At 39.5% G+C, this 11,223-nt stretch overlaps 1 pseudogene; it reads right to left on the reverse strand.

Annotated features, from left to right (window-relative positions):
• LOC148049145 (uncharacterized) overlaps positions 1 to 10,713 on the reverse strand; it is a 58,130-nt pseudogene extending 47,417 nt beyond the window's left edge.
• Positions 10,714 to 11,223: the final 510 nt, after the last annotated feature.

Raw genomic sequence — 11,223 nt, forward strand, 5'->3', positions numbered from 1 at the left:
GTATTTTATTTTGGCTACAAACCCCAACTACCTCTATTTTCCTCTCCCCATCCCCCAGCTCCAGTGTGGCCTCAAAATGACCTCAATCGGGTCAGCTTCAGAGTTGACAAAAGTTTTAATATGTAGGTAGTCCTCAATGCTATGCCCTCCTGTGATTATTTATGTTCACTTCATCAGAAATAGAGATAAACATGCAGTTCACAACAAATCTTCTCAATTAATCAGAAGAAAGATCAACGGTCCAAACGTCCCTTAGAACTTCCTCCTCCTTTTGTAATACTATACATGGTCCTCAGACCAACTGTGCAAGCTAGACCAAACTATGAAACCAATGCTGTGTATGACAGGACTGCTTTATTGCAACTGCTATAAGTAACTACTCAGTGGGACATCCTCTCCTGGGAAATTAGAATGGCCCCAACCTTGTTAGCTTTCTAGAAAGCTCTACAAACACTGGGTGTGTGTACCCAAGCCTGTGATGCTACATACACCAAGGGCTATATTGTTAGCAGGCCAGATACCTTGCTTTGTATGTACTTTGAATTAGACATTTTCAAGGTTCTTTTTTTTTACTGTTTCATTGTTTAAAAATGTTTTTACAATTTTAATTGTAATCTATGTTTTGAACTGAGAGTCGTTTTTTGCTGGGATAGTTGGCTATACAAACAAACAAAGAAACAAACAAACAAACAAATATAGTAGTAACATCTTGCAAGACTGAATATGCTTCCCACTGTCTCTCTCTTTATTGTCATGTGAACCTATATGAGATGTTTCCTCAAATTAGTTTCCTTATCCAGGGCCAAGTCTCACTTATTTAACTTTAACTTTCCCCTTGGGAAAGGCTCTTCCTCCTATCCTTCAAAGTCATTCCCTATACCTCTACAGACATGCATCCAAACAATGGATGGAAAGTAACGGATGGAACGATGGATGGAAACTAGTCAAAGAGAGAACAAGCTAGAACTAAGGAGAAATTTCCTAATAGTGAGAGAAATTAACCAGTGGAATGTCTTGCCTTCAGAAGTTGTGGGTGCTCCATCAATGGAAGCTTTTGAGAAGAGACTGGACAGCCTCTTTTCTGGAAACAGGGTCTCCTGTTACAGTGGGGCTTTGACTAGAAAACCTCCAAGGTACTTCCAACTCTGTTCTGTTATTTAAATTTTGCTTCAAGTAGTGGTACAGTTTTGTGGATAATATTGTGAATCTTATATTCTCCTGAAATAGCAATGCACAGCAACACCATATAGCAGGGATGTTAAACTCAATGTCAGGCCTGCAGTTATATTTCTTTTAAGATCTTTGGCCTGCCACACACTCTCTCTCTCTTTCTTTACTATGCTGTTCATTAGTGGGGAATTGGGAGGGGGAATAGTAAGGAGTAGAATGTGTTTGTTTTCAAAATAAAAAAAATTCCTTTCTAGAAATCAAGGTCATTCTTTGTCTCTGCACCTCTGCATCTGACCGGAACTACATGGGTGGAAATGCCAGCATGGCAGGGGAAGATTGGACCATGTGATGAACTTGTGGGTGTGGGGACAAGATCATGAACTTTCAACTGGGTGGAAACCTAGGAAGCTTTCAGATTTGGGTTTCCACAGATGTACCAACATGGATGATATTTGGAACTCTGACACTCAATTTTATTGAGGGACATATCAGGGTTGTGCTTGACCTTGAGGGGGGGTATGTGTGGGCATGGGCATGAACAACTTAACATTATTCATGTCAGGAATGCCTGTGGTGGCCTGAGCACTCTTTTGTTGAAAATGAGCTCCCGAGCTCCATTTTCGGCTGTGATGGCCTCCTGCAACCCTCTGCCATTGTAAATGGAGCTTGGGAGGGCCACATGCTGCTCTCCAGAGCTCTGTTTTTGCTGGCAGAGGCACTACAGGCCAGGTCCTTCACTGTTTCCAGGGCAGCCCCATGGGCCAAAACTAAGCATTCTGCAGGCTGGATCCAGCCCCCCGGCCTTGGGTTTGACACCCCTGCCATATAGCATTAGAACATTTTGGCACGATAATTTGGAGGAAAAGAATTCTACCCTAAACGAAGAAAAGAAATCCTCACCCAACTTTCCAGAAAGATATATCACCAAGGTGTGTCCCTATCCCTCCAAGTGTGGATAGTCCCCAGTTTATTTAGTGACCATTTGAAGTTACAGGGGCATTGAAAAAAGTGACTTATGACCATTTTTCATACTTACACTCATTGCCGCATCCTTGATCACAAAGTCATGTGATCAAAATTAGATGCTTGGCAACTCACTCATATGTTTGACAGCTGCAGTACTCTGGGGGTACGTATGATCCCCCTTTTCATCCTTCTGACAATTAATGTCAATGGGGAAGCCAGATTCACTGAACAACTATATTACTAACTTAACAACTGCAGTGATTAACGACTATGAAAATAAAGATTGCAACATGAGGCAAAATTCACTTAACTGTCTCAGCAACCAAAGTTTTGGCTCCGTTGTTGGTCTTAAGTTGAGGACTACCTATAGTTATCTCTCTTTTCTGATTTGTGAGATCCCAGCCAACTCTAGGTTATTTAATAAATCATGCTTAAACAAATACTAGCTTAATGCATTGACCCTCCCCACATTCTAAAATACCACTTTCCCCAAGTTCAATGAATATCTTAAAGTGTGAGAAATGTAATATTTTCCCATTTGGCTCAAACAAGACCTATGTACTTTGATAAATATATCATATTCCAATTGGCTTTGGTATCAGTTCAGAGATAATATTAACTTGTCTTAAATCATATGTGGGGGAAGCTACATTTATTTCATGGGAAAGTATAGGCTCATTCTGTAGGCCTATTGTCCTGTTATATCTTACTCAGTGGACTTGATTTTGAAGTTTGGAACTAGATTTGATCCTTTTTAATTGGCCCCAGGATCATATAAAAGAAGATGTCTTGTGCACTAGACCTGAAAGTTTAATATTATCTACATGGATAGATAATGGTTCTCTGAGGATTTTCCAAGCCTTACTTAGAAATGTCAGAGATGTAATCAGGAATATATGATATACAGAGAGAGAGACACACACACACACAAACACACACCTACACACACACACACACAGAGAGAGAGAGAGAAGGGGGGAGGGAGGGAGAGAGAGAGAGAGAAAGAGAGAGAGAGAGAGAGGAGGGAGAGAGAGATTCTACTAGATGTCCAGATAACAAGATTACCACAATATTTCCTTTAATGCATTCCCATACAAAATTTAAAATGCATGTTCATTCTATAAATTCTATAAAAATTCTATAAAACAATTCATTTATTGTTTATAATATTATGTGTAAATCCTTCCCCTCATTTTTTTCCCACGGCTCACTTCTTTAGCTGGCTCAAAGAGATTAGAGGACTGAGCTAGTCATCTTTGACAAAGGTATCTCTAAATCATCTATCTGTTCTCATCTGTTTAATTTACACTTTCTCTTTGCCTTTGAGAATTGTATGGAAATATACAAGGTCCTTCTTTCTAGTCTTCTTTCATCTTTTAAACAATAACATGTATGATTAAGAAAAGAAAAGAAGGTCAAGGACCTTATAGGATCAATAGTCTGGTTTTGCAATTCACTCTGGCTCAGAAGAGCTATCTGAAGAAGAATATACCATAGTTGCTCCATTGAGACTGACCAAAACCATCTCCATCTGTAAATTTTAACTATCTCAGAAGTACCTAGGAATATATTTATTTTTAAATAGCTTTATAAGATTGCATCAATCAGCACATGAATGTATTGTATGATGGTACCTGTTAGGAATATAATCTAACAGTTGGGTTGGCAATATATAAACCATGATAGTATCTTTAATTACTGCTGTAAATGTGATTGGTTGCTGTTTCCTCAAGTGGCCTTAAGATGGAGCCAGACTGATTGTTAGATGCTGATTGTTAGATGTAGATTGTTGGATGATGGTTGTAGATATGTCATATATTGCTCAGCGTGAATTACTGTGAGTTTTGCAACTGTTAGCGACTTTTGTGTACTGAACTGTTTATATGATTCTGGACTGTGTTAGTTGGATCACCCCTTAACTGCGAACGTTGATGACTGACTGTCTTAACCGTGTATGAATTGGACTCTGCATACCTCTATTTCCACAGAAGTACAACACTATCGGTTTTACAATTCAGTGTCTCTGTATGCTGGTTTATGTGTTCTTCTACACCACTCCCACTACGCTTCTCTGCACACACTCGTTCTCCTAACGGGGAGCTTACCTAACACTACCCTCCCAAAAAAAAGAGAGGGAATTAAATCTAATAGCTTATTTTTTTTCCCCATTGCTCTGCACAGCAGAGAATGTACTAAAGCAGGGGTGTCAAACTTGCATCGTCACAACATCATCACATGACATATCAAGAATTCCCCTCCTTCACTAAACTGAGTGTGGGCAGCGTGTGATACATCCGCCCTGCGAGCCATGAGTTTGACAGCCCTGTATTAAAGTGACAGATGCTGAGGCCAAATGCTATGACTGTGGGCCACATAAGTCTCTTTTAAACTTCACTTTTTGAACCGATATTTCATATTTAATTCAGCAATTAGTTGCTATAAGAAAACATAAGTGCCCCAACCAGTATTGTAATGGTGTTGGACTGAGACTTAAGAGACCAAATTCAAGCCTTCACACATTGATCGAGACAAAGAGATACCGATATGTCATGCCCCCATGAACATGTTCTTATATGCATGATGTACTGTAACATTTGTGACTTCTCTCTCTGAGAATGCAATGGTAGGTAGACTCTAAATACCTATGCTTGTCAATCTTGGCAACTTTAAGATGTGTGAACGTCAACTCCCAGAATTCCCCAGCCAGTATACATTAAGATGTATCATTCTGATATATTCTATTCTTCCTTTAACACTTGATCCTTCCTTTAGAAGCATCACTACCTGGATAGTCCTAAAGCTAATGCACTACCCATCTGAAGTGCAATGGACTGTGATTTTTATTTTCCCTAGAGATTTTGAAGCCTATAGGTTAAAAACTGAATATATATGTCTAATGATGATGAAATGTGGATTCATCCTGATGGACAATATTGTTTTTCCACAATGCATGTACAATTGATTTCATGGCTGGGTTTACATCACATGTTAAATCAGGGGAGAGGCAGGAATCTAGCCATGGTTAAAACAACACAGATTTAGCATTTTGTGTGGATGCAATGACAGAGTTCTGCAAATGCAGTTCCTGTAATGGAGCCATCTTGTCTGAAGCAGTTTTGTTTCTCTAGTCTGAAAAGAATAGGATGGAAGCTAAAGCATTACTTTTAAAAGAATGCTGCTGACTTAATTTGAGGCTAGCTAATTTAGAAGCAAATATGATCTCTTCTAAGACAACTGTAACCTAAACAGCAGCACTCAGCACTGCATCATCTGCAAATAATTATTAGAAAAAGAGTAACACGCCAACTGAATGGAACAACTTACTGGATGAATAAATGTAAAGGATTTTTAAAAGGCAGAATCTTAAATTAATCAGCTTCTCAACAACCCAGTGTGAGTTATAACAATTGATCTTTAATTTGGAATGTAGCAATGTATAAATCACTGCTTCTGTTCTACTGTTATTTGGTGTTAACAACCTTCTAGGGGCAGAAAGCATGATGCTGTACATAACATGCAGGACTTGTGACAGTGTCAATTAACTACTGCCTGACCTTACTTCTCTTGAGTTGTGAATTAGTCAGCCGTAAAGATGTCATTGAAGAAGTCTGCTTTCTCACCCACATAGTGCAGTTTCAGCTAATGGTGTCTATTGGGGTCAAACAAAGAAGCACAGTAAATATTTTTTTTACTATTTTTTTTTCCATTAGCAGTTCTGATCTAGGATTCTTTGGTACTGATCAGTTAGTGCTGAATTTAAGTTGACTCAAACATTCTTCTCTTTCTCTCAAAACTCCCCCACCCCACCAGTCTGGACTATGATCAGCACAACAGCTACTGGTTAGTCTCCTGCAGTGGTGGGTTTCAAAAATTGTTCGAACCTACTATGTGTGTGTGGCCTCCTTTGTGGGAGTGGCTTGCCACCCATGTGACCAGATGGGAGTGGCTTGCCGCTCATGTGACCGGATATGAAATTATGGATTAGTACTTAGGTCAGTCCAAGTAGCTATTCAGAAACTCTGGCATTTTAGATAAATGTCTTAGAATAATCCATAAAGGAGCACAATGGAAAGGAGAAGCAGGAGACCAGAGTGTGGGGTCCTACCAGTTCGCGCCTATTTGGTAGAACTGGTTCGTCAAATCTACCAGACCAGTTAGAAGAGGTTCCACCAGTGGACCCTTTAGAAAAAAAATTTCAGGGATGTTCAAACTTGACAGCTTTAAGACTTGTGGACTTCAACTCCCAGAATTCCTCCTCCAGTCACATTGGCTCAGGAACTCTGGCATTGAAGCATGCAAGTCTTAAAGCTGTCAAGTTACAAGATTCTTGCACCCCTAACCCTTTAGCGGTGGTGGGTTTCAAAATTTTTGGAACCTTTTCTCTAGGTGTGGCCTGCTTTTCTGGGTCCACTGGTGGAACCTCTTCTAACCCGTCTGGTAGATTTGATGAACCAGTTCTACCGAATAGGTGCGAACTGGTAGGAACCCACCTCTGGTCTCCTGCTTCTCCTTTCCATTTTGCTCCTTTATGGATTATTCTAGGACATTTATCTTCTTTTTAGGGATGGTTCACTCCTGATTAGTCCCCCTGCCTTTCTTTAGTCTTTCCAGGTGTTTTCACAAATGCATTCATTTCTCTGTGATCTCCTTTGACACTGATACAGACCCTTTATCTCTTTTCCCTTATGTTGCCATCCAATGCTATTATACTAGTAATAAAAAAATAATAAGAAATTGTGCCAGCCTAACCCCATTGCCAACTCACTCCACTTGAGGCTACAATTTCTATTTTGGTTTAAGAAATGATCAGAAGCAGCATGGAAGACAAACAGTTTGACTTGCTGTGCAGAATTTCCTATTGTCTGCAAGGCTCCTACAATAGCAATTAAATACAAGTTTTTTTTTTAAAAAAATGATAAGCTTTCATTTAAAAATAACAGCACATTTGAAATCCTGGTTTAAATAAGGAACGAACTATAAGGCTTCAGCGATTAAAGAAAACTGGGTGGATCAAACATAAGTTAATTGTGGTTTTCCCAAAGATTGTGTACAATAAATCTATTGGTAAATATCCATCACCAAACTGCTTCAGAGAGCAACTTTTTTTAAGTAAGAAAAGGTAGCCAAAAATCAAAGTAAGTGTTAAGGTAAGGCTGATGTAAATTTGTGTATACCCTAATATATTTACTTTATTTTTCTACAGAAAAGGTGTCAACTCTCAAAATGATTTTAGCTGAAGCCATATTCCTTTTACTTTGTTTCTTAGTTGCCATATATATTGGGGAAGGGGGAACTATGGGGTATGGGATAATTTCCTTCCAGGTGCCAGACATAATAGCGATAAGGCCATTGGGAATCAAGGTCATCTCAATGAGAGCTTGTAACGGCCAGAAGGAGAAGCTGAAAAGTGTTGTGGCCGGCCAGTGGCCAGTTGAGCGGCTGGCAGATACAGACAGTGAGGAGGTTAGGGAGGAACATGGGCCAGTCCTGGAGTCTGGGGAAGGCTCTGATGAGTGCTCTGCATCGGAGGCAGAGATAAGGCCAGGGCCGTCTGACAGTTATCAGCTGCTTTCAGAGTTGGAGATTAGTGGGGCAGAAGAACAACTGGAACCTGTTCCCAATGTGCGTATGCACAGAACTGCCAGGAGAAAGGAACAGTTAAGGAACAAGGGATTACTTGGGAGTAAAGGCACTGGTGGACAGTGAATGACCCCTCCCATGGGGAATAAAGAGGAGCAAAAGGGGATTGGAGTTTGCAGGAGACAATTAGTTCGCTTAATTAGTGTGGGAATTGTTCATGACTCTTGTAGCTCCTTCTTTTATAGCATTGCATTTGGAAGATATTGGCCTGACAGCTCTCCAAGCCTGATAAGGTCTGTGGTTGTAAATTCACCCTTGAAAGACTGTTTGACGGACTTTGCTGGGTGTGAATGAGAGGAATTCACATTAGCTTAATAAAAACGGGTTTTAACAGGACAAGGAGTCTGCTTCGTGATTTTGTGAAGCCGAGATCAAAACAGTCTGCCATTCACCTGGTTGGTTAACGTGAAATTGATCCTAGGATGGGTGGGTGATATCTATTCTTTTTATTATAATAAAATGCGGGAAATATTTAGAGTTGGTTTCACATTTGAATGTACTGATATGATGTACCAAATAAAATGGATCTTTGACAAAAGCCAGAGCCTCAGAGTCCTGGAATTGATTGGATCCTTACTCGGAACCATGACAAAAGGCTTCTAGTACCTTGCTATGAGCACTGTATTACAAATCAAAAATGAAAGAGGGGGGAGAGGAGAGGAGGGCGGGAGGGGAGAGAGTTTTAAGAATTTCTGATGCAGAAAAGGACATCTTCAAGCACTTGCTTAGGCTACTGCAATTTCCCCTACATGCCTTTGCTCTGAAAATGACTTGGAAGCTACAGTGGTTGCAAAATGCATTAATAACATTATAGCAGGGCCATAATGTCAATAAAGACTTTAAGTTGCTTTTTTTCAACATAGTCCAGACTATGTCCTCTTAACTTGTGTTTCATTTTTGCTTCTCTTTTGGTAGTTATTTTTTTTTGTTCTTTACTTATTGGTTTTTAATTATGTAATATAATTGCAATTCTACAATGATGTGTCACAGGTGAGGTTGGTCAGTTTTTTTTCCTCCATGTTTATATCAAGAACCTTGTCATCATAAAGGTTGCATCCAATTATTTAGGAAATGCCCAATACTGTTGTTATTGTAATTGGGGTAGTAGAAATTATCTACTGTTATTGTTGTTGCTTGATTTAATGGTGTTTGGTGGCCAGACTGCTTGGAATTGGGACAAATTAGCAATATTGTACATTAATAAAAACATACATAGTTTTAAAAGTAAACACTAGTTTAGAAATATTGCTGACTTGGCTACAGTGTTGGGAAAAGAAGAATCTGAGTCAGCTGATTTTCCAGCAGATTGGTAATATTTTCAGTCTCATTTTCCTTAGATGTCTTCAGAAATGGTGCTGAGGTGGTCAGGCTAGCTTTGAATGCTGTTTATATCTATCCATTTTATTAAATCCCATCATACTGTCATCCCTTATCTGCTTACACCTGCCTTGGGTGTAATTTGTACACTGCAGCACATGTTTTACAGAGGGGTTTTGGCAGTAAAGGCTGGAACACAGGGCAATATCAGATGTGGGCTAGATTTTATCATGAATGGAGTCCCCTGTTGGTTAGCTATCATAGCTTTTGAGCCCTTACTACCATAGTATGTCCCAGAGTCTATATCTCACAATAAACACCAAGTTGGTTGCAATTTCACCACGGAGGCTCTGAGTTTGTATTGAACATTATATTGAAGAGGTTTCTCCCAAGCTTCCAACTCAGGCAGCACGAAATCAGGATTAAGAAAGAGGAACACAACAAAGAGGATAGAGGTATTTTTGTTGTGGCCACAAAGTACATGGATGAGGTGAGGTACTTCTTACTGTCCAGCTCAGAGCTAATCATTTTACAGTCCCTGGACCACATCCAACCTTTTGGCTGTCCCTATCTGGCATGCATGAGGTCAATCAGAAATTAGAAGTCAATGTAAATAAGTTGGGACCATTCAAAAAAATACAATTGCATTGCTTTTATTTTGAAGGTGACTGCTATTCTATTATTGTTGTTGTTGTTGTTGTTGTTATCATTATTATTATCATTATTATGTGGTTAATCTTTGGTGAGATTCACAGCCTTTGGGGCTGGTTGGTAGCTCAACTGCTCGAGCCCTAACTAAAGACCCAGGAACTGTTAAGGTAACGTCGGAGGATATAAGCTGTTCCAAGTAGGGTGGTTTGGTGGTTTTTTGTAGAATCAGAATGTTCAAGTCTGATAAAATTAGAATTTCCAAATAGCGAGGTAGCCCTTTATGTATTGCTCCAAGGGCTTCAATTACAATCAAGACAACAAGCAATTTCTTTTTCCACAGTCGCTCAACTTCAATTTGCAAGTCCCAGTACTTTGTGATTTTTTCTTGTTGTTTATCTTCAATTCGTGGATCTCCAGGTATTGCAATGTCAATGAACCATACTTTTTTCTTTTCAACTATTGATATGTCAGGTGTGGGCCAAGTGCCTGTCAGTCTGAATTCTGAAGTCCCACAAGATCTTGACTCTCTCATTCTCTAAAACCTTCTCAACCTGATGGTCCCAGTGGTTTTTGCTGTACTCAAATCCAAACTTTTGGCACAATTTCCAGTGAATGATCTTAGGAACGCTGTCATGGCATTGTAGGTAGTCAGTTTGTGAAATTTTGCTGCATCCACTTGGGATTTTGCGACCCAAGTGGTCGACTGTCTCGTCTTTCTCATTACAGAGGTGACATTTGCTGTTGGTGGTAACATGTTGAATTTTTGCCTTCATGTAGTTTGTGGCTAAGGCTTGTTCTTGAACTGCCAAAATAAAGCCTTCTGTTTCTTTTTTCAGTGCTCCTGATCTTAACCAGTTCCAAGTTAGCTTTTGGTCAGCTTTGCCTTCAATACTTTTCAAGTATTGGCTATGCATAGCTTTGTTTTTCCAATTTTCAGCTTGCTTCTCAATTACTTCTTTCTTATATTCAGCTTTTGACAGTTGTCTTTAAAAGGCTTCCTTTATTTGCTTCCTTAATCATTGGTTTCTCACTTTTCTGGATGTAATCATTCAAGCTCTGTTTTTCTTCTTCCACAGTCTGTTTTACTTGTAGAAGTCCGCAACCACACTCTGCTCTTGGTAGATATAATCAGTCAACATCACTTTTAGGGTGCAAAGCATGATTCACTGACATAAGTTTCCCTGTTTTTCTGTCCAAATTGTCCAACTCCATCTGTGTCCAGTCAATTATTCCTGCAGAGTATCGAATCCCAGGTATAGCCCAGGTATTTATGGCTTTTATGATGTTTCCTCCATTCAATTTGGACTTTAATATCTTGCGAATTTGTCGAAGGTATTTGGCTGAAGCGAATTCCTTGACTTTATTATGCATTAAGTCAGAGGCCTCTAAAATCCCCAAGTACTTGTAGCCTTCTTCGTGTTTTACTCCCTTTATCATTTTTTCATTCTCAAGTTCTATTCCATCATCTTCTATGACCTT

Source organism: Thamnophis sirtalis, unplaced genomic scaffold (genome assembly GCF_051295495.1).
Source record: "Thamnophis sirtalis isolate CommonGarterSnake01/CBP01778 unplaced genomic scaffold, rThaSir2_p1.2 scaffold_2, whole genome shotgun sequence".
Lineage (NCBI taxonomy): Eukaryota > Metazoa > Chordata > Lepidosauria > Squamata > Natricidae > Thamnophis > Thamnophis sirtalis.